Source organism: Protopterus annectens, chromosome 4.part1 (genome assembly GCF_019279795.1).
Source record: "Protopterus annectens isolate FY-2018-M chromosome 4.part1, PAN1.0, whole genome shotgun sequence".
NCBI lineage: Eukaryota > Metazoa > Chordata > Ceratodontiformes > Protopteridae > Protopterus > Protopterus annectens.
The window spans coordinates 515,875,841-515,902,165 of NC_056734.1; the positions used below are offsets into that span (position 1 = coordinate 515,875,841).

Below are 26,325 nucleotides of genomic sequence, written 5' to 3' on the forward strand. Positions count from 1 at the left end.
GTTTGTTTTTTGCTCCTTGACATGGTGAGCCCCAACGCACAGCTACATTGCAACTTGTCCTGACCTTATGCTCTTTCCCGTCATGGATACTGCCCCACCCACAACAGGACTACAATCTGTCATGACCTTGCACTGTGCTCCTTGTCAAGGTAAGCTCCTCCCCAAAGCATGAAAGTCCTCTGACATGCCTTATGTTATGTTATTCCACACACACCTTTGTTCATTATCTCTTCCTGTTACTTTCTTGCACTGTTGTGGGCACACTGCAGTCCTGAAGCCCATTACCAATTGTCCTGTCTGCTGTTAGTTTCCATATATGGCAGTACATTCTGTGGTCCACCATATTCCATTTCCTAGGTTGCTCTTTGTAATGTGGTCTCCCACAGTATGGTGACAATGCTTGTAATGCTTTTTATCATGTTAAAACAGGCCTTGCCATGTAGTAAATATGTTAATGATATGATTTAGCATAATCATCTCTGAACCGCAGCTATAATTACCATGCTACTCCCTGCCTGTACCATACTGGGAGATCATGTGCACAGTGTGTACATACATTGTACATATATTGCTACTGCAAAGTCTGCATTGCTGCCGGTCTGTGCTTATTATACTTAGCACTGAGCAACCATAGTGCTTGATGATGTGCAACATGTGATGTCCACTATGTGCTGCTCTATGCACCAGGCTACTGTTTTCATAGGATCATAGGAAGTTACTAGTCTAATAGTGCTAGTGCCCTTACAGTCTTAGCCAAGTTCTGCCCTTGTTTCCATGATTAGCACCTATTGGCTCTGTCCAAGGGACACAAAGATGAAACCCTGGGATGAATTTATGGTTACCCATCCAATTGTATAGACTGCGCTTGAAGACGGCCAAAGTGGTGCTCTGCTTGACATGACTTGGGAGTCTGTTCCACAGGTATGGTAATCTCTTGGAGACAAACCTATTCCTCCAGCAGGTTCTATTAATGTCACATACTAGGTTAAGGTCTTTAGAATAAGTAACTTACGGATATGCAGCATTTGTAATAAAGCAAAGTCAGAGACTGCCTTATACACAAGGCAAAGATCACCTCTGAGTAGTCTGTATGACAGGAAGTAAAATGACAGTGATTTCAGCTGACCCGCATAGGACAAATACTGAATACCTTTAGTTCTCCTTGTGAGGAACTTCTGTGGTCCCTCCAATTGCTGTAGGTGTCTGGAAAGGTATATGCCAAAAGGGGCATTGTACCCAATTATTGGCCTGATGAGTGAAGACTACAGGGATGTTATAACTTTTTTTTTTTCTGGAGGCAATGCCCTTACTTATGAGATGAGCAATATAAAATGCCCTTCTTACCACTGTGGAGACATGGTGATCAAAGGTAAGATTGCTGTCAACCTGTGTGCCCAGGTCTCTCACCACTGAGTGTACACTTAGGGTGATTCTATTGATGTGGTAGTTAGCAGGAGCATTTTTTGTATTGAGTTTAAGGCGTGACTTTGGCACCAATCATTTGTTTGCATAAGACCTTCTTGTAGGATGTTGACATCATTTGGGGATTCTATGACTGCAAACAGTTTGCAGTCATCAACAAGCTTTGTCAGCCACAGACCTTTAGTTTTTGTTTGTACTTCGGAGGAATAGATTCTGAACAGTAGTGGTCCCAGCATTGATCCCAGTGGAATACCACTGGTTATGAGTCTGCTGTTGGAGATGGATTCCCTTATTTTGACTGCATGGGTTCTGCTGGTGAGCCAGTTAGCGACCCACCTAATGTAAGGCTTGAAACCTATCTGGGTGATTTTGTCAATAATGCCTGAGTGGGGACTAGTGTCAAAAGCTTTGGCCAAGTCCAGGTAGGCTGTATCCACAGTTTTCCCCTCATCCAGGGCTCTGATGTCTGTCTCCATCAGGTTTAACAAGCATGATCTCCCACTGACAAATCCAAACTGAGTAGGATCAAGTGTTTGGAGATTACCTATATCTTTGTTGATAAGGTCTCTCCCTTTTTAATTTCTCCAAATATTTTGGGTTTCCTGATACCATGATGGGAATGGACCCCATTCCTAAGTCAAAGTACGATTAAAGTTCATGAAATTAGTATTATTTCACTCATTGTTGTCAGCCAAAAGTGCTCTTCGCAGCACCCGCAATGTGCCCAGTAATGACTCCTTCTGTAATTCGTACGGAGGTACGTGCATTTTTAGCATATCAAAATATGATTGTAGACTCTTTTTTATAAGACCCATTGCTCTTACTACTATTGGAACTATATGGGTATCCTTCTTCCACACTGCTCTCATTTATGCTTGCAAATCCTGATATTTTATAACTTTGTGCGCAGGACACTGTAGTCACTGGGTGTGGCAATTTCAATGATCAATGCTACTTTTGTCTTCTTTTCTTGGACCACTATATCCAGTTTTCTAGCATCTATCTTTTGAACTGTTGGTAATGGATGATCCCATGTGATGTAGACTTCATCATTTTTTATGATGCTTTTTGGCTCATGTTTCCAGTGTTTTTCAGCCACTTCAATACCATAATGTTTGCACAACCCCCAGTGCAACAGTCTTGCCACATTATTATGCCTTAAGTATCTGCCATTAGTATGTCACAGCCAGCAATGAGGTGTGCAACAGTTTCCAATTCGGTTTTAGAAAATCTACATTTGTCTGTTTCTCCCACATGTTCAATTAACTTTGTAAACCAGTTTGTACGTAGCCCACTATCTTGGGCTGCCAATATTAACCTTTCATCTCTTGGTTTGAATTCGCCTCTCCTTAACCATTCCTGCATTCGTTCCTGATCAACATGAGGTTCTTCCAAAAGTTTTCTATACTTTCAACTATATTTATGCATTTTCCACATTTCTTGTCTTTTCATCTGGCCTGTTACCTTATATTCTTTCTATTGTTTTTTGGCACATTCAGTTGCTGCCTGATTTTTATCTACGTCTTGTTTGGTTTCCATTCCTGCTTTACGCTAATATGCTTCTGCTAGGTTAAGCAGAGAAGTCTTCTTAGATTTACTCTCCTCATGTTTCAAAACTTTCATTATATTTTGGTCTTGTGAGGTCAGCAGATATGTGTGGAGTCCCAAGATTGCAGATCTGTACATGTAATCAATTTCAAGGAGGCCCAACCCTCCTTCGGAATGGGGAATATATAATCTTGGTATGCACTGATTTTTATAGATCATTCGGTGAGCATGAAGCATCTTTCTTGTTTTAATTTCTAATTTATCCAACACGTTTTAGGGCCAATCAATCACTCCAAAGCTGTAAGTAAGGACAGGAAGAGCAAATTGGTTTATAGTTTGGATTTTGTTCCTAGACGTCAATGCTGTTTTCAGGATTAATTTAAGTCTTCTGAAGCATTCCTTACTAAGTTTATTCGCATTTGTTCATGTTTTATTGCTGATCCTTCATCAGTTCCCAAATATTTATACACTCCCTCTTGCTCAAGTTCTTTTATATCACATTCTTGTCCCAAACTGATGTTTTCCTGGTGCTGCAGTTTACCTGCTTTAAAGGTTGCTTTTGCACATTTATCAAGTTTACCTGCTTTAAAGATTGTTTTTGCACATTTATCAAGACCAAATGACATTCTAATATAATCTGAAAAAGTTTTAGCAACCTGCAGCTGTGCTTTCAGTTCATCTGATGAGCTGTACAGTTTTAAATCATCAACAAATAAAAGATGAGAAGTTTTTAGACTTTGTTGTTTTCTAGGAGCCAAATTGTAGCCATGGCCTAAGCTGTTAAGTAGACAGCTTAATGGGTTAAGGGCAAGGCAAAATAGCAATGGTGACAGTGAGGCACCCTGAAATATCCCCCTTTGAATTTTTATCCCTGGGAAAGTAATTTGTCCTTTATCATGGTTTAATTGCAAAGTGGTCTGCCATTGTTTCATGGTCACTGTAACGTAATCAATCAATGTAGGGTGTATCTTATACATTTTTAAGCACTCTTTTATCCATGAATGTGGGATACTATCAAATGCTTTTTTGTAGTCAATGTAGAGTCCAATGGCATCCATGATGATTCACTCCATGGCCTTGCAGATAAGGCTAGTCAGGATAATAGAGCTGTGGTTCCCGGGGTCAATGGAGGCACCACCTTTGTGCAAGGGGATAATAGTGGCCATTTTCCATTCAGGTGGGTTGAAGCTGATGCTTAGACTGTGACTGAAAACAGTATTCAAAGGTGTTGCTAATTCGTATTGGAGCCCATGTAGGAAGCAGCCTAGGATGTTATCAGGTCCCATAGATGTTGTGTTTTTGACCTTAGAGAGGGCATTTATTTCCTGCTCTCTAGAGATACAAGGTGGGGGACAGGTGGAAGGAATGTCATGGGGTATGTGTGGTGGGGACATATGAGTGAAGTTTTCACAGAACCTGTCAGCTAACAGGTTTGTTATGTCCACAGGCTCACTGTATGTGGTATCATTAACTACCAGTTTGGCACAAATCTGGGTCTTACCTTTTAGACTAAGGATGTAACTAAAGAATGCCTTGTGGATGTCCTTAGTTGAGGACACTAATTTGGATTCATAGTCTGCTTTGGAGGACTTCACAAGAAGTCTTATTTGCTTGTTTAAGCGCAGGAGGGAGTGTTTCCAGTTTCAGGCATGCTCCCTCTTATTGTAAAGCCTGTTAATGGCAGTTGTCCACCAGGAAGGTGTGCTCTTCCTTGAAGAGCTTGTTTTGGTCCTATCAGGTATGGCTGCTTCAATGCACTTATATGGGTGTTTGCAAAAATCATTGGTGTAGGATTTGGCATAGTTGCCAGTTACATCTGAGAAGGGAGGTGCAGTGAAGCTATTTATACCATCCGTTAGAAAGATATAATCTGCTTTGGAGAAGTTTTTTAGTTTAGTTGCTGCTGAGGGGGAGGGAGGGAGGGTCTGGTGTGATAGTTTTCCTCATTGCTAACCAGCAGAGCTTCTACCATGTGCAACCAGGAAAAAATATTCATACTCCTACTGAGGAAATAGGATGCCCTTCTTTATAAAACTGATGCCTAGCATCAGCTTGCCTTGGTTTTGAGTGATGCTACCGACATCACCTACTTCAGAGAGCAGTACAGGCACAGGTAAAGGGACCTGTAGAGGTGCCAGCCAGAAATAAATACTCCACCAGTGGGAGACACAGGTTAGGAAAATGAAGTCAGATTTTTTATTGCAAACATTCTATACTTACTTAGCTTGGCAGTGTACATTTTGCCTATCATGTGTTGTTGTAATTACCTTCTGTTGTTATGGATTTGTAGTTCTCATTTCTGGATGGTTTATGTTTTGCAGTAACCAAGGAGACTGAATTCAATTGGACATCCTGCTTAATGTGACATGACAGGCTATCTAGCAGAACACGTCTAGCCTATTGCTGTCTGTATGTAACATTATAATCAACTGTCATAAAGACTCACTAGTCTATTATATTTTTTTTCTTTTTTTGTTTCTTCTTCTACAGGATATCCTGTGGTGCAGGCTGAGGTGAGGTAGCAATGAATTAGCTCTGAACTGACAAGTCACCCTGTGGAAGGAAACCTTTATGGATCACTAGTAACTTCCATGGACAAATCTCGGGAGGGGCCAAGGCTCCTTTTCTAAAAGTAGTTAGGAGGGGATCCTTCTGGGTCACTCAGCAACAAATGAGGTGGCTGGTGAGGACCTTGGTGGACTGGCATCTGGATGCCCACATTGGTACCTTGGAATGTCTCCTTGTGTGGCTGACTGAGTTGTATGGTTTATAAAAAGGAAAGTGTAGTCAGTGGTAGCAGTAAACGACTAGAAAACTTTAAATGTAAGCACTTTCGTTGAGGCTGATGCCAAAACATCTTCAGACAAAAAAATCATTACAAATCACTTCCTTTAAATACAAAGTTAATCACATGATTTCTGTCAGCTGGTTTTTATACCTTCACCACAGATCCCTATTATATTTGGTGTCCCGAAGATACACGAGATCTCTTTAATCCACCCTTATGCCCAATAGTTAATGGAAGGAATTCCATTATTTACCCCCTGGCAAAATATGTCAACCATTGTCTAAAAAGGTATTTATTGGGAGAAAAACAGATTTACAATGATTCTATTTGTCTGTACCGTATGCTTGTGTCTACCCTTGCTTCCTTCCTTCCCTATACTCTTCTTCATCTCTGCACTGGGTCCGTGCTACTTTCCTCTTCTATCCTTCTTCAAAAAATGGAAAATGAGTATTTGTCCCACAAAATAAAATATGCCGTACTTCCTCCCTACCTACCTTCCCTTTATGTTGGCCTTGTGCATGTTCTTCTGCTTACCCTTCCCATTTCTGACTTTACTATCTTCCCCTTTCCTCCCCATTTATATGATAAACTGTAGCTATGAGGAACCCCACTGCATGTCAATGTCAACAGTATCAAGCATGTCATCTCCTTGAGGCTTTCTCTTTGTTCATGTGATTATCCATAGCATGACCACTCCAGCAGCTTGATTACTGCTGAAATCACAGCTGAAATCACTTAATGTACAGTCCTTACCCATCATGATGGCACTATTGCAGAACTTATGCATTTGAGATCAGTATCGGGCTGTATCTTGCTACATTTTCCATGCTATTTGGTGCAGCATATTGGCATTATGAACCATTTTGAATGCCCTCCTAAACTGCAGAAAGTAGGAATGTTGTACATATAATGTAAATTTAGTCTGCCCTTCATCTGAACGACTCACTATTTTTATAGTCACAAAGTTTATTTCTTATGTGAAAGTTGGCCGACATCTATTACATTGTTAAAAATATAATAATAAAAAAGAATGTAAACTAATAATTAATAATAATTCAAACATTTTGATTTGTTCTGGATAAAGGGCTAGTCGCCACAGAATAATATATTCAGCTTAAAAGTTATACTGAAATGAGAAAAATGACTTTAAGCCTTGATGGTAGTCTTCCTTCAGTCAGTATGTAATATAGCAAGCATAAGGCACTGTCTACAGCAGAGCAGTGAGAAAGCAATGCACCAGACTAAGGAGATGAAGTTGGGAGTAGAAGAAGGGTGGGGGAGACTTGGTAAAGAGACCAGCAGTATGTCAGAGACAGGATCCATTTTAGCCCAGAGGAGACAGCAGTGCTTTCTGTTGGGTTGAAAAGGCACCGCTCATTAATTTACCTTTAAACTAAGACAGAAGTGGGAGGAGTATCACAGAAGCAGAAGAAGCGAAAAGAGATAGTCCAGCAGTAGACAGACTGGAAATCAGATGTAGGACATGACAAAGCAGTAGACAGAATGGAAATTAGACGTAGGATGTGACAGACCAGTAGACAGAATGGAACTCAGATGTAGGACATGGCAGAGACACTCCAGTAGTAGACAGAATGGAATTCGGATATAGGACATGGCAGAGATACTCCAGCAGCAGACAGAATGGAACTCAGATGTAGGACATGGCAGAGATACTCCAGCAGTACACAGAAAGGAAATCAGACGTAGGACATGTCAGAGATACTCCAGCAGTAAACAGAATGGAAATAACATGTAGGATATGGTAGAGATACTAAAGCAGTAGACAGAATGGAAATCAGATGTAGTATATTGCAGAAATACTCCAGCAGCAGACAGAATGGAACTCGGATGTAGGACATGGCAGAGATACTCCAACAGTAGACAGAATGGAAATCAGATGTAGGACATGGCAGAGACACTCCAGTAGTAGACAGAGTAAAAATAAGATGTAGGATATGGCAGAGATACTCCAGCAGTAGACAGAATGGAAATCGAGCTGGAAATCAGGTGCAGAACACGGCAGTGATATTCCAGAAGTAGACAGGATGAAAATCAGATGTAGGAAATGGCAGAGCTACTCCAGCAGTAGACATGATGGAAATCAGATGTAGGACATGGCAGAGACACTCCAGCAGTAGACAGGATGAAATCAGACGTAGGACATGGCAGAGACTCTCCAGCAATAGACAGAATGGAAATCACATATAGGATATGGCAGAAATTCTCCATCAGTAGACAGAATGGAAATCAGGTGTAGAACATGGCAGAGATACTCTAGCAGAAGACAGAATGGAAATTAGATGTAGGACATGCAGAGATATTTCATCAGTAGACAGAATGGAACTCAGATATAGGACATGGCAGAGATACTCTAGCAGAAGACAGAATGGAAATCAGACGTATGACATGCCAGAGATACTCCAGCAGTAGAAAGGATGGAAATTGGAATGGAACTCACATGTAGGACATGGCAGAGATACTCCAGCAGAAGACAGAATGGAAATCAGACGTATGACATGCCAGAGATACTCCAGCAGTAGAAAGGATGGAAATTGGAATGGAACTCACATGTAGGACATGGCAGAGATACTCCAGCAACAGACAGGATGGAAATCAGATGTAGGATGGCAGAGATACTCCAGCAATACACAGGATGGGAATCAGATGTAGGGCATGGCAGAGATACTCCAACAGTAGACAGGATAGAAATCAGACTTAGGACATGACAGAGATACTCCAGCAATAGACAGAATGGAAATCACATGTAGGATATGGCAGAAATACTCCAGCAGTAGACAGAATGTAAATCACATGTAGGACATGCAGAGATACTTCATCAGTAGACAGAATGGAAATAACATGTAGGACATGGAAGAGATACTAAAGTAGTAGACAGAATGGAAATCAGATGCAGGACATGGCAGAGCTACTCCAGCAGTAGACAGAATGGAGACGGAATGAAAATCGGAATCAAAATCAGATGTAGGACAAGGCAGAGATACTCCAGTAGCAGACAGAATGGAACTCGGATATAGGACATGGCAGAGATACTCCAACAGTAGACAGAATGGAAATCAGATGTAGGACATGGCAGAGACACTCCAGTAGTAGACAGAGTAAAAATAAGATGTAGGATATGGCAGAAATACTCCATCAGTAGACAGAATGGAAATCAGATGTAGAACATGGCAGAGATACTCTAGCAGAAGACAGAATGGAAATTAGATGTAGGACATGCAGAGATATTTCATCAGTAGACAGAATGGAACTCAGATATAGGGCATGGCAGAGATACTCTATCAGAAGACAGAATGGAAATCAGACGTATGACATGCCAAAGATACTCCAGCAGTAGAAAGGATGGAAATTGGAATGGAACTCACATGTAGGACATGGCAGAGATACTCCAGCAACAGACAGGATGGAAATCAGATGTATGATGGCAGAGATACTCCAGCAATACACAGGATGTGAATCAGATGTAGGGCATGGCAGAGATACTCCAACAGTAGACAGGATGGAAATCAGACTTAGGACATGACAGAGATACCCAGCAATAGACAGAATGGAAATCACATGTAGGTTATGGCAGAAATACTCCAGCAGTAGACAGAATGGAAATCACATGTAGGACCTGCAAAGATACTTCATCAGTAGACAGAATGGAAATAACATGTAGGACATGGAAGAGATACTAAAGCAGTAGACAGAATGGAAATCAGATGCAGGACATGGCAGAGCTACTCCAGCAGTAGACAGAATGGAGACGGAATGAAAATCGGAATCAAAATCAGATGTAGGACAAGGCAGAGATACTCCAGTAGTAGACAGAATGGAAATCAAATGTAGTATATGGCAGAAATACTCCAGCAGTAGACAGAATGGAAATCAGATGTAGGACATGCAGAGATACTTCAGCAATAGACAGGATGGAAATCAGATGTAGGACATGGCAGAGATACTCCAACAGTAGACAGAATGGAAATCAGATGTAAGACATGGCAGAGACACTCCAGCAGTAGACAGAGTAAAAATCAGGTGCAGAACATGGCAGAGATATTACAGAAGTAGACAGGATGAAATCAGACGTAGGACATGGCAGAGGCTCTCCAGCAATAGACAGAATGGAAATCACATATAGGATATGGCAGAAATACTCCAGCAGTAGACAGAATGGAAATCAGATGTAGGACATGGCAGAGATACTCTAGCAGAAGACAGAATGGAAATCAGATGTAGGACATGCAGAGATACTTCATCAGAAGAGAGAATGGAACTTGGATATAGGACATGCCAGAGATACTCTAGCAGAAGACAGAATAGAAATCAGATGTAGGACATGGCAGAGATACTCCAGCAGTAGAAAGGATGGAAATTGGAATGGAAATCACATGTAGGAAATGACAGAGATACTTCAGCAATAGACATGATGGAAATCAGATGTAGGATGGCAGAAATACTCCAGCAATACACAGGATGGGAATCAGATGTAGGGCATGGCAGAGATACTCCAACAGTAGACAGGATGGAAATCAGACTTAGGACATGACAGAGATACTCCAGCAATAGACAGAATGGAAATCACATGTAGGATATGGCAGAAATACTCCAGCAGTAAACAGAATGGAAATCATATGTAGGACATGCAGAGATACTTCATCAGTAGACAGAATGGAAATAGCATGTAGGGCATGGAAGAGATACTAAAGCAGTAGACAGAATGGAAATCAGATGCAGGACATGGTAGAGCTACTCCAGCTGTAGACAGAATGGAGACGGAATGAAAATCGGAATCAAAATCAGATGTAGGACATGGCAGAGATACTCCAGTAGTAGACAGAATGGAAATCAAATGTAGTATATGGCAGAAATACTCCAGCAGTAGACAGAATGGAAATCAGATGTAGGACATGCAGAGATACTCCAACAGTAGACAGAATGGAAATCAGATGTAGGACATGGCAGAGACACTCCAGCAGTGGACAGAGTAGAAATCAGGTGCAGAACATGGCAGAGATATTACAGAAGTAGACAGGATGAAAATCAGATGCAGGAAATGGCAGAGCTACTCCAGCAGTAGACAGGATGAAATCAGACGTAGGACATGGCAGATGCTCTTCAGCAATAGACAGAATGGAAATCACATATAGGATATGGCAGAAATACTCCAGCAGGAGACAGAATGGAAATCAGATGTAGGACATGGCAGAGATATTCTAGCAGAAGACAGAATGGAAATCAGATGTAGGACATGCAGAGACACTTCATCAGAAGACAGAATGGAACTTGGATATAGGACTTGCCAGAGATACTCTAGCAGGAGACAGAATGGAATTCAGATGTAGGACATGGCAGAGATACTCCAGCAGTAGAAAGGATGGAAATTGGAATGGATATCACATGTAGGAAATGGCAGAGATACTCCAGCAACAGACAGGATGGAAATCAGATGTTGGATGGCAGAGATACTCCAGAAATACACAGGATGGGAATCAGATGTAGGACATGGCAGAGATTCTCCAGTAATAGACAGGATGGAAATCAGATATATGACATGGCAGAGATAATTCAGCAGTACACAGGATGGAACTCAGATGTAGGACATGGCAGAGATACTCCAGTAGTAGACAGGATGGAAATCAGATGTGGGATATGGCAGAGATACTCCAATAATAGACAGGATGGAAATTAGATGCAGGACATGGCAGCTATACTTCACAGTAGACAGCATGGAAAACAGATGTGGAACATGGAAGAGATATGCCAGGAGTAGACAGGATAGAAATCACATGTGGGACATTGCAGAGATGCTCCAGCACTAGACAGGGTGGGAATCAGATGTAGGACATGGCAGAGATACTCCAGCAGTAGACAGGATGGAAATCAGACATAGGACATGGCAGAAATACTCCAGCAATAGACAGAATGGAAATCACATGTAGGATATGGCAGAAATACTCCAGCAGTAGACAGAATGGAAATCAAATGTAAGACATGCAGAGATACGTCATCAGTAGACAGAATGGAACTCAGATATAGGACATGCCAGAGATACTCTAGCAAAAGACAGAATGGAAATCAGATGTATGACATGGCAGAGATAATTCAGTAGTACACAGGCTGGAACTCAGATGTAGGACATGGCAGAGATACTCCAGCAGTAGACAGAATGGAAATCAGATGTAGGACATGCAGAGATACTTCATCAGAAGACAGAATGGAACTCGGATATATGACATGCCAGAGATACTCTAGCATAAGACAGAATGGAAATCAGATGTAGGACATGGCAGAAATACTCCAGCAGTAGAAAGGATGGAAATTGGAATGGAAATCACATGTAGGACATGGCAGAGATACTCCAGCAATAGACAGAATGGAAATCAGATGTAGTATGGCAGAGATACTCCAGCAATACACAGGATGGGAATCAGATGTAGGACATGGCAGAGATTCTCCAGTAATAGACAGGATGGAAATTAGATGTATGACATGGCAGAGATAATTCAGCAGTACACAGGATGGAACTCAGATGTAGGACATGGCAGAGATACTCCAGCAATAGACAGAATGGAAATCAGATGTAGGATGGCAGAGATACTCCAGCAATACACAGGATAGGAATCAGATGTAGGACATGGCAGAGATTCTCCAGTAATAGACAGGATGGAAATCAGATGTATGACATGGCAAAGATACTCCAGCAATACACAGGATGGGAATCAGATGTAGGACATGGCAGAGATACTCCAGTAGTAGACAGGATGGAAATCAGATGTGGGATATGGCAGAGATACTCCAGTAATAGACAGGATGGAAATTAGATGCAGGACATGGCAGCTATACTTCACAGTAGACAGCATGGAAAACAAATGTGGAACATGGAAGAGATATGCCAGGAGTAGATAGGATGGAAATCACATGTGGGACATTGCAGAGATACTCCAGCACTAGACAGGGTGGGAATCAGATGTAGGACATGGCAGAGATACTCCAGCAATATACAGGGTGGAAATCAGATGTAGGGCATGGAAGAGATACTCCAGCAGTAGACAGGATGGAAATCAGACAAAGGACATGGCAGAAATACTCCAGCAATAGACAGAATGGAAATCACATGTAGGATATGGCAGAAATACTCCAGCAGTAGACAGAATGGAAATCAGATGTAGGACATGCAGAGATACTTCATCAGTAGACAGAATGGAACTCGGATATAGGACATGCCAGAGATACTCTAGCAGAAGACAGAATGGAAATCAGATGTATGACATGGCAGAGATAATTCAGCAGTACACAGGATGGAACTCAGATGTAGGACATTTCAGAGAAACTCCAGTAGTAGACAGGATGGAAATCAAATGTGGGATACGGCAGAGATACTCCAGTAATAGACAGGATGGAAATTAGATGCAGGGCATGGCAGCTATACTTCACAGTAGACAGCATGGAAAACCAATGTGGAACATGGAAGAGATATGCCAGGAGTAGACAGGATGGAAATCACATGTGGGACATTGTAGAGATACTCCAGCAATAGACAGCATGGGAATCAGATGTAGGACACGGCAGAGATACTCCAGCAGTAGACAGGGTGGAAATCAGATGTAGGGCATGGGAGAGATACTCCAACAGTAGACAGGATGGAAATCAGACATAGGACATGGCAGAAATACTCCAGCAATAGACATAATGGAAATCACATGTAGGATATGGCAGAAATACCCCAGCAGTAGATAGAATGGAAATCAGATGTAGGACATGCAGAGATACTTCATCAGTAGACAGAATGGAACTCGTATATAGGACATGGCAGAGATACTCTAGCAGAAGACAGAATGGAAATCAGATGTAGGACATGGCAGGGATACTCCAGCAGTTGGCAGAATGGAAATCGAAATGGAAATCAGGTACAGGACATGGCAGAGAAACTCTGCAGTAGACATGATGGAAATCAGATGTAGGACATGGGAGAGATACTCTAGCAGTAGACAGTATGGAAATCAGATGTAGGACATGGCAGAAATACTTCAGCAGTAGACAGAATGGAAATCAGATGTAGGAATTGCAGAGATAATCCAGCAGTAGTAGGGTGGAAATCACATGTAGGTTATGGCAGAAATACTCCAGCAGTAGACAGAATGGAAATCAGATGGAGAACATGGCAGAGATGTTCCAGCAGTAGAGAGAATGGAAATTGGAATGGAAATCACATGTAGGACATGGCAGAGATACTCCAGCAACAGGCAGGATGGAAATCAGATCTAGGATGGCAGAGATACTCCAGCAATAGACAGGATGGGACTCAGATGTAGGGCATGGCAGCGATACTCCAACAGTAGACAGGATTGAAATCAGATGTAGGACATGGCAGAGATACTCCAGCAGTAGACTGGATGGAAATCAGATGTGGGATATGGCAGAGATACTCCACTATTAGACAGGATGGAAATTAGATACAGAACATAGCAGCTATACTTCACAGTAGATGGGATGGAAATCAGATGTGGAGCATGGAATAGGTACGCCAGGAGTAGACAGGATGGAAATCACATGTGGGACTGCAGAGATACTCCAGCACTAGAAAGGATGGGGATCAGATGTAGGACATAGCAGAGACACTCCAGCAGTAGACAGGGTGAAAATCAGATGTAGGGCATGGCAGAGATACTCCAACAGTAGAAAAGATGGAAATCAGACTTAGGACATGGCAGAGATACTCCAGCAATACACAGAATGGAAATCACATGTAGGATATGGCAGAAATACTCCAGCAGTAGACAGAATGGAAATCAGATGTAGGACATGCAGAGATACTTCATCAGTAGACAGAATGGAACTCAGATATAGGACATGGCAGAGATACTCTAGCAGAAGACAGAATGGAAATCAGATGTAGGACATGGCAGGGATACTCCATCAGTAGGCAGAATGGAAATCGAAATGGAAATCAGGTACAGGACATGGCAGAGAAACTCCGCAGTAGACATGATGGAAATCAGATGTAGGACATGGCAGAGATACTTCAGCAGTAGACAGGATGGAAATCAGATGTAGGACATGGCAGAGATTCTCCAGTAATAGACAGGATGGAAATCAGATGTATGACATGGCAGAGATACTTCTGCAGTAGACAGGATGGAACTCAGATGTAGGACATGGCAGAGATACTCCAGCAGTAGACAGTATGGAAATCAGATGTAGGACATGACAGAAATACTCCAGCAGTAGACAGAATGGAAATCAGATGTAGGAATGGCAGAGATAATCCAACAGTAGTAGGGTGGAAATCACATGTAGGTTATGGCAGAAATACTCCAGCAGTAGACAGAATGGAAATCAGATGGAGAACACGGCAGAGATGTTCCAGCAGTAGAGAGAATGGAAATTGGAATGGAAATCACATGTAGGACATGGCAGAGATACTCCAGCAATAGACAGGATGGAAATCATATATAAGATGGCACAGATACTCCAGCAATGGACAGGATGGGACTCAGATGTAGGGCATGGCAGAGATACTCCAACACTAGACAGGATTGAAATCAGATGTAGGACATGGCAGAGATACTCCAGCAGTAGACTGGATGGAAATCAGATGTGGGATATGGCAGAGATCCTCAACTAACAGACAGGATGGAAATTAGATACAGAACTTATCAGCTATACTTCACAGTAGACAGGATGGAAATCAGATGTGGAACATGGAATAGATATGCCAGGAGTAGACAGGATGGAAATCACACGTGGGACTGCTGAGATAATCCAGCAGTAGACAGGATGGAAATCAGATGTAGGACATGGCAGAGATTCTCCAGTAATAGACAGGATGGAAATCAGATGTATGGCATGGCAGAGATACTTCTGCAGTAGACAGGATGGAACTCAGATGTAGGACATGGCAGAGATACTCCAGCAGTAGACTGGATGGAAATCAGATGGAGGACATAGCAGAGATGCTCCAGCAGTAGAAAGAATGGAAATCACATTTAGGACATGCAGAGATACTCCAGCAATAGACAGGATGGAAATCAGATCTAGGATGGCGGAGATACTCCAGCAATAGACAGGATGGGACTCAGATGTAGGGCATGGCAGAGATACTCCAACAGTAGACAGGATGGAAATCAGGTGTAGGACATGGCAGAGATACTCCAGCAGTAGACTGGATGGAAATCAGATGTGGGATAAGGCAGAGATACTCCAGTAATAGACAGGATGGAAATTAGATGCAGGACATGGCAGCTATACTTCACAGTAGACAGGATGGAAATCAGATGTGGGACATGGAAGAGATATGCCAGGAATTGACAGGATGGAAATCACATGTAGGACATTGCAGAGGTACTCCAGCACTAGACAGGATGGGGATCAGATGTAGGACATGGCAGAGATACTCCAGCAGTAGACTGGATGGAAATCAGATGTGGGATATGGCAGAGATTCTCCACTAACAGACAGGATGGAAATTAGATACAGAACATAGCAGCTATACTTCATAGTAGACAGGATGGAAATCAGATGTGGAACATGGAATAGATATGCCAGGAGTAGACAGGATGGAAATCACACGTGGGACTGCTGAGATAATCCAGCAGTAGACAGGATGGAAATCAGATGTAGGACATGGCAGAGATTCTCCAGTAATAGACAGGATGGAAATCAGATGTATGACATGGCAGAGATACTTCGGCAGTAGACAGGATGGAACTCAGATGTAGGACATGGCAGAGATACTCCAGCAGTAGACTGGATGGAAATCAGATGGAGGACATGGCAGAGATGCTCCAGCAGTAGAAAGAATGGAAATTGGAATGGAAATCACATTTAGGACATGCAGAGATACTCCAGCAATAGACAGGATGGAAATCAGATCTAGGATGGCGGAGATACTCTAGCAATAGACAGGATGGGACTCAGATGTAGGGCATGGCAGAGATACTCCAACAGTAGACAGGATGGAAATCAGATGTAGGACATGGCAGAGATACTCCAGCAGTAGACTGGATGGAAATCAGATGTGGGATATGGCAGAGATACTCCAGTAATAGACAGGATGGAAATTAGATGCAGGACATGGCAGCTATACTTCACAGTAGACAGGATGGAAATCAGATGTGGGACATGGAAGAGATATGCCAGGAATAGACAGGATGGAAATCACATGTGGGACATTGCAGAGATGCTCCAGCACTAGACAAGATGGGGATCAGATGTAGGACATGGCAGAGATACTTCAGCAGTAGACAGGGTGGAAATCAGATGTAGGGCATGGCAGAGATACTCCAACAGTAGACAGTATGGAAATCAGACTTAGGACATAGCAGAGATACTCCAGCAATAGACAGAATGGAAATCACATGTAGGATATGGCAGAAATACTCCAGCAGTAGACAGAATGGAAATCAGATGTAGGACATGCAGAGATACTTCATCAGTAGACAGAATGGAACTCGGATATAGGACATGGCAGAGATACTCTAGCAGAAGACAGAATGGAAATCAGATGTAGGACATGGTAGGTATACTCCAACATTAGGCAGAATGGAAATCGAAATGGAAATCAGGTACAGGACATGGCAGAGAAACTCTGCAGTAGACATGATGGAAATCAGATGTAAGACATGGCAGAGATACTCCAGCAGTAGACAGAATGGAAATCAGATGTAGGACATGGGAGAGATACTCTAGCAGTAGACAGTATGGAAATCAGATGTAGGACATGACAGAGATACTCCAGCAGTTGACAGAATGGCAATCAGATATAGGACATAGCAGAGATAGTCCAGCAGTGGACAGGATGGAAATCATATGTAGGAATGGCAGAGATAATCCAGCAGTAGACAGGGTGGAAATCACATGTAGGTTATGGCAGAAATACTCCAGCAGTAGATAGAATGGAAATCAGATCGAGGACATGGCAGATATGCTCCAGACATAGAGAGAATGAAATCAGATTTAGGACATGGCAGAGATTCTCCAGCAGTAGAAAGAATGGAAATTGGAATGGAAATCACATGTAGGACATGGCAGAGGTACTACAGCAATAGACAGGATGGAAATCAGATCTAGGATGGCAGAGATAATCCAGCAATAGACAGGCTGGAATTCAGATGTAGGGCATGGCAGAGATACACCAACAGTAGACAGGATGGAAATTAGCTGTAGGACATGGCAGAGATTCTCCAGTAATAATCAGGATGGAAGTCAGATGTATGACATGGCAGAGATACTTCAGCAGTAGGTAGGATGGAACTCAGATGTAGGACATGGCAGAGATACTCCAGCAGTAGACAGGATGGAAATCAGATGTAGAATATGGCAGAGATACTCCTCTAATAGACAGAATGGAAATTAGATGCAGGACATTGCAGCTATACTTCAGCAGTAGACAGGATGGAAATCAGATGTGGAACATGGAAGAGATACGCCAGGAATAGACAAGATGGAAATCACATGTGGGACATTGCAGAGATACTCCAGCACTAGACAGGATGGGAATCACACGTAGGACATGTCAGAGATACTCCAGCAGTAGACAGGGTAGAAATCAGATGTGGGACATGGCAGAGATACTTCCGCAGTAGACAGAATGGAACTCAGACATAGGACATGGCAAAGATACTTCAGCAGTAGACAGAATAGAAATCAGATGTAGGACATGGCAGAGATACTCCAGCAGTAGACAGAATGGAAATTGAAATGGAAATGAGGTACAGGACATGGCAGAAATACTCCAGCAGTAGACAGGATGGAAATCAGATGTAGGACATTGCAGAGATACTCCAGCAGTAGAAAGGATGGAAATTGGAATGGAAATCAGATGTAGGACATGTCAGAGATACTCCAGCAGTAAACAGGATATAAATCAGATGTAGGACATGGCAGAGATACTCCAGCAGTAGACAGGCTGAAAATGAGATGTAGGAAATGCAGAAATACTGCAGCATTAGACAGGATGGAAATCAGATGTAGGGCATGGCAGAGATACTCCAACAGCAGACAGTATGGAAATCAGATGTAGGACATGGCAGTGATTCTCCAGTAATAGACAGGATGGAAATCAGATGTACAACATGGCAGAGATACTTCAGCAGTAGACAGGATGGAACTCAGATGCAGGACATGGCATAGATACTCCAGCAGTAGACAGGATGGAAATTAGATGTTGGATGTGGCAGTCATACTCCAGCAGTAGACAGAATGGAAATGAGATGTAGGATATGGCAGAGATACTTTATCAGTAAACAGAATGGAACTCGGATATAGGACATGGCAGAGATACTCTAGCAGAAGACAGAATGGAAATCAGATGTAGGACATGGTAGGGATACTCCAGCAGTAGGCAGAATAGAAATCGAAATGGAAATCAGGTACACGATATGGCAGAAAAACTCCGCAGTAGACATGATGGAAATCAGATGTAGGACATGGCAGAGATACTCCAGCAGTAGACAGAATGGAAATCAGATGTAGGACATGGGAGAGATACTCTAGCAGTAGACAGTATGGAAATCAGATGTAGGACATGACAGAGATACTTAAGTAGTAGACAGAATGGAAATCAGATACAGGACATAGCAGAGATAGTCCAGCAGTAGACAGGATGGAAATCAGATGTAGGAATGGCAGAGATAATCCAGCAGTAGACAGGGTGGAAATCACATGTAGGTTATGGCAGAAATACTCCAGCAGTAGACAGAATGGAAATCAGATCGAGGACATGGCAGAGATGCTCCAGACATAGAGAGAATGGAAATCAGATGTAGGACATGGCAGAGATTCTCCAGCAGTAGAAAGAATGGAAATTGGAATGGAAATCACATGTAGGACATGGCAGAGGTACTCCAGCAATAGACAGGATGGAAATCAGATCTAGGATGGCAGAGATAATCCAGCAATAGACAGGCTGGTATTCAGGTGTAGGGCATGGCAGAGATGCTCCAACAGTAGACAGGATGGAAATTAGATGTAGGACATGGCAGAGATTCTCCAGTAATAATCAGGATGGAAATCAGATGTATGACATGGCAGAGATACTTCAGCAGTAGACAGGATGGAACTCAGATGTAGGACATGGCAGAGATACTCCAGCAGTAGATAGGATGGAAATCAGATGTAGGATATGGCAGAGATACTCCTCTAATAGACAGAATGGAAATTAGATGCAGGACATTGCAGCTATACTTCAGCAGTAGACAGGATGGAAATCAGATGTGGAACATGGAAGAGATACGCCAGGAATAGACAGGATGGAAATCACATGTGGGACATTGCAGAGATACTCCAGCACTAGACAGGATGGGAATCACATGTAGGACATGGCAGAGATACTCCAGAAGTAGACAGGGTGGAAATCAGATGTAGGACATGGCAGAGATACTTCAGCAGTAGACAGAATGGAACTCAGACATAGGACATCACAAAGATACTTCAGCAGTAGACAGAATAGAAATCAGATGTAGGACATGGCAGAGATACTCCAGCAGTAGACAGAATGGAAATTGAAATGGAAATCAGGTACAGGACATGGCAGAAATACTCCAGCAGTAGACAGGATGGAAATCAGATGTAGGACATGGCAGAGATACTCCAGCAGCAGACAGAATGGAGATCAGATGTAGGACATTGCAGAGATACTCCAGCAGTAGAAAGGATGGAAATTGGAATGGAAATCAGATGTAGGACATGACAGAGATACTCAAGCAGTAAACAGGATATAAATCAGATGTAGGACATGGCAGAGATACTCCAGCAGTAGACAGGCTGAAAATGAGATGTAGGAAATGCAGAAATACTGCAGCATTAGACAGGATGGAAATCAGATGTAGGGCATGGCAGAGATACTCCAACAGCAGACAGTATGGAAATCAGATGTAGGACACGGCAGAGATTCTCCAGTAATAGACAGGATGGAAATCAGATGTACAACATGGCAGAGATACTTCAGCAGTAGACAGGATGGAACTCAGATGCAGGACATGGCAGAGATACTCCAGCAGTAGACAGGATGGAAATTAGATGTTGGACGTGGCAGTCATACTCCAGTAGTAGACAGAATGGAAATGAGATGTAGGATATGGCAGAGATACTTCATCAGTAGACAGAACGGAACTCAGATATAGGACATAGCAGAGATACTCTAGCAGAAGACAGAATGGAAATCAGATGTAGGACATGGTTGGGATACTCCAGCAGTAGGCAGAATGGAAATCGAAATGGAAATCAGGTACAGGACATGGCAGAGAAACTCCGCAGTAGACATGATGGAAATCAGATGTAGGACATGGCAGAGATACTCCAGCAGTAGACAGAATGGAAATCAGATGCATGACATAGGAGAGATACTCTAGCAGTAGACAGTATGGAAATCAGATGTAGGACATGACAGAGATACTCCAGTAGTAGACAGAATGGAAATCAGATACAGGACATAGCAGAGATAGTCCAGCAGTAGACAGGATGGAAATCAGATGTAGGAATGGCAGAGATAATCCAGCAGTAGACAGGGTAGAAATCACATGTAGGTTATGGCAGAAATACTCCAGCAGTAGACAGAATGGAAATCAGATCGAGGACATGGCAGAGATGCTCCAGAGATAGAGAGAATGGAAATCAGATGTAGGACATGGCAGTGATTCTCCAGCAGTAGAAAGAATGGAAATTGGAATGGAAATCACATGTAGGGCATGGCAGAGGTACTCCAGCAATAGACAGGATGGAAATCAGATCTAGGATGGCAGAGATAATCCAGCAATAGACAGGCTGGAATTCAGATGTAGGGCATGGCAGAGATACTCCAACAGTAGACAGGATGGAAATTAGATGTAGGACATGGCAGAGATTCTCCAGTAATAATCAGGATGGAAGTCAGATGTATGACATGGCAGAGATACTTCAGCAGTAGGCAGGATGGAACTCAGATGTAGGACATGGCAGAGATACTCCAGCAGTAGACAGGATGGAAATCAGATGTAGAATATGGCAGAGATACTCCTCTAATAGACAGAATGGAAATTAGATGCAGGACATTGCAGCTATACATCAGCAGTAGACAGGATGGAAATCAGATGTGGAACATGGAAGAGATACGCCAGGAATAGACAAGATGGAAATCACATGTGGGACATTGCAGAGATACTCCAGCACTAGACAGGATGGGAATCACACGTAGGACATGGCAGAGATACTCCAGCAGTAGACAGGGTGGAAATCAGATGTGGGACATGGCAGAGATACTTCAGCAGTAGACAGAATGGAACTCAGACATAGGACATGGCAAAGATACTTCAGCAGTAGACAGAATAGAAATCAGATGTAGGACATGGCAGAGATACTCCAGCAGTAGACAGAATGGAAATTGAAATGGAAATGAGGTACAGGACATGGCAGAAATACTCCAGCAGTAGACAGGATGGAAATCAGATGTAGGACATTGCAGAGATACTCCAGCAGTAGAAAGGAGGGAAATTGGAATGGAAATCAGATGTAGGACATGACAGAGATACTCCAGCAGTAAACAGGATATAAATCAGATGTAGGACATGGCAGAGATACTCCAGCAGTAGACAGGCTGAAAATGAGATGTAGGAAATGCAGAAATACTGCAGCATTAGACAGGATGGAAATCAGATGTAGGGCATGGCAGAGATACTCCAACAGCAGACAGTATGGAAATCAGATGTAGGACATGGCAGTGATTCTCCAGTAATAGACAGGATGGAAATCAGATGTACAACATGGCAGAGATACTTCAGCAGTAGACAGGATGGAACTCAGATGCAGGACATGGCATAGATACTCCAGCAGTAGACAGGATGGAAATTAGATGTTGGATGTGGCAGTCATACTCCAGCAGTAGACAGAATGGAAATGAGATGTAGGATATGGCAGAGATACTTCATCAGTAAACAGAATGGAACTCGGATATAGGACATGGCAGAGATACTCTAGCAGAAGACAGAATGGAAATCAGATGTAGGACATGGTAGGGATACTCCAGCAGTAGGCAGAATAGAAATCGAAATGGAAATCAGGTACACGATATGGCAGAAAATCTCCGCAGTAGACATGACGGAAATCAGATGTAGGACATGGCAGAGATACTCCAGCAGTAGACAGAATGGAAATCAGATGTAGGACATGGGAGAGATACTCTAGCAGTAGACAGTATGGAAATCAGATGTAGGACATGACAGAGATACTTAAGTAGTAAACAGAATGGAAATCAGATACAGGACATAGCAGAGATAGTCCAGCAGTAGACAGGATGGAAATCAGATGTAGGAATGGCAGAGATAATCCAGCAGTAGACAGGGTGGAAATCACATGTAGGTTATGGCAGAAATACTCCAGCAGTAGACAGAATGGAAATCAGATCGAGGACATGGCAGAGATGCTCCAGACATAGAGAGAATGGAAATCAGATGTAGGACATGGCAGAGATTCTCCAGCAGTAGAAAGAATGGAAATTGGAATGGAAATCACATGTAGGACATGGCAGAGGTACTCCAGCAATAGACAGGCTGGTATTCAGGTGTAGGGCATGGCAGAGATGCTCCAACAGTAGACAGGATGGAAATTAGATGTAGGACATGGCAGAGATTCTCCAGTAATAATCAGGATGGAAATCAGATGTATGACATGGCAGAGATACTTCAGCAGTAGACAGGATGGAACTCAGATGTAGGACATGGCAGAGATACTCCAGCAGTAGACAGGATGGAAATCAGATGTAGGATATGGCAGAGATACTCCTCTAATAGACAGAATGGAAATTAGATGCAGGACATTGCAGCTATACTTCAGCAGTAGACAGGATGGAAATCAGATGTGGAACATGGAAGAGATACGCCAGGAATAGACAGGATGGAAATCACATGTGGGACATTGCAGAGATACTCCAGCACTAGACAGGATGGGAATCACACGTAGGACATGGCAGAGATACTCCAGAAGTAGACAGGGTGGAAATCAGATGTAGGACATGGCAGAGATACTTCAGCAGTAGACAGAATGGAACTCAGACATAGGACATCACAAAGATACTTCAGCAGTAGACAGAATAGAAATCAGATGTAGGACATGGCAGAGATACTCCAGCAGTAGACAGAATGGAAATTGAAATGGAAATCAGGTACAGGACATGGCAGAAATACTCCAGCAGTAGACAGGATGGAAATCAGCTGTAGGACATGGCAGAGATACTCCAGCAGCAGACAGAATGGAAATCAGATGTAGGACATTGCAGAGATACTCCAGCAGTAGAAAGGATGGAAATTGGAATGGAAATCAGATGTAGGACATGACAGAGATACTCTAGCAGTAAACAGGATATAAATCAGATGTAGGACATGGCAGAGATACTCCAGCAGTAGATAGGCTGAACATGAGATGTAGGAAATGCAGAAATACTGCAGCATTAGACAGGATGGAAATCAGATGTAGGGCATGGCAGAGATACTCCAACAGCAGACAGTATGGAAATCAGATGTAGGACACGGCAGAGATTCTCCAGTAATAGACAGGATGGAAATCAGATGTACAACATGGCAGAGATACTTCAGCAGTAGACAGGATGGAACTCAGATGCAGGACATGGCAGAGATACTCCAGCAGTAGACAGGATGGAAATTAGATGTTGGACGTGGCAGTCATACTCCAGTAGTAGACAGAATGGAAATGAGATGTAGGATATGGCAGAGATACTTCATCAGTAGACAGAATGGAACTCAGATATAGGACATAGCAGAGATACTCTAGCAGAAGACAGAATGGAAATCAGATGTAGGACATGGTAAGGATACTCCAGCAGTAGGCAGAATGGAAATCGAAATGGAAATCAGGTACAGGACATGGCAGAGAAACTCCATAGTAGACATGATGGAAATCAGATGTAGGACATGGCAGAGATACTCCAGCAGTAGACAGAATGGAAATCAGATGCAGGACATGGGAGAGATACTGTAGCAGTAGACAGTATGGAAATCAGATGTAGGACATGACAGAGATACTCCAGTAGTAGACAGAATGGAAATCAGATACAGGACATAGCAGAGATAGTCCAGCAGTAGACAGGATGGAAATCAGATGTAGGAATGGCAGAGATAATCCAGCAGTAGACAGGGTGGAAATCACATGTAGGTTATGGCAGAAATACTCCAGCAGTAGACAGAATGGAAATCAGATCAAGGACATGGCAGAGATGCTCCAGAGATAGAGAGAATGGAAATCAGATGTAGGACATGGCAGAGATTCTCCAGCAGTAGAAAGAATGGAAATTGGAATGGAAATCACATGTAGGGCATGGCAGAGGTACTCCAGCAATAGACAGGATGGAAATCAGATCTAGGATGGCAGAGATAATCCAGCAATAGACAGGCTGGTATTCAGATGTAGGGCATGGCAGAGATACTCCAACAGTAGACAGGATGGAAATTAGATGTAGGACATGGCAGAGATTCTCCAGTAATAATCAGGATGGAAATCAGATGTATGACATGGCAGAGATACTCAGCAGTAGACAGGATGGAACTCAGATGTAGGACATGGCAGAGATACTCTAGCAGTAGACAGGATGGAAATCAGATGTAGGATATGGCAGAGATACTCCTCTAATAGACAGAATGGAAATTAGATGCAGGACATTGCAGCTATACTTCAGCAGTAGACAGGATGGAAATCAGATGTGGAACATGGAAGAGATACGCCAGGAATAGACAGGATGGAAATCACATGTGGGACATTGCAGAGATACTCCAGCACTAGACAGGATGAGAATCACACGTAGGACATGGCAGAGATACTCCAGCAGTAGACAGGGTGGAAATCAGATGTAGGACTTGGCAGAGATACTTCAGCAGTAGACAGAATGGAACTCAGACATAGGACATTGCAAAGATACTTCAGCAGTAGACAGAATAGAAATCAGATGTAGGACATGGCAGAGATACTCCAGTAGTAGACAGAATGGAAATTGAAATGGAAATCAGGTACAGGACATGGCAGAAATACTCCAGCAGTAGACAGGATGGAAATCAGCTGTAGGACATGGCAGAGATACTCCAGCAGCAGACAGAATGGAAATCAGATGTAGGACATTGCAGAGATACTCCAGCAGTAGAAAGGAGGGAAATTGGAATGGAAATCAGATGTAGGACATGACAGAGATACTCCAGCAGTAAACAGGATATAAATCAGATGTAGGACATGGCAGAGATACTCCAGCAGTAGACAGGCTGAAAATGAGATGTAGGAAATGCAGAAATACTGCAGCATTAGACAGGATGGAAATCAGATGTAGGGCATGGCAGAGATACTCCAACAGCAGACAGTATGGAAATCAGATGTAGGACATGGCAGTGATTCTCCAGTAATAGACAGGATGGAAATCAGATGTACAACATGGCAGAGATACTTCAGCAGTAGACAGGATGGAACTCAGATGCAGGACATGGCATAGATACTCCAGCAGTAGACAGGATGGAAATTAGATGTTGGATGTGGCAGTCATACTCCAGCAGTAGACAGAATGGAAATGAGATGTAGGATATGGCAGAGATACTTCA

The 26,325-nt window shown here is 42.7% G+C and overlaps 1 protein-coding gene across 1 annotated transcript in view; it reads right to left on the reverse strand.

Moving 5' to 3' along the window:
• Positions 1–26,325, reverse strand: part of ANO7 (anoctamin 7) — a 1,683,969-nt gene that overhangs the window by 523,055 nt on the left and 1,134,589 nt on the right. The gene's annotated exons all lie outside the window — the stretch shown is intronic.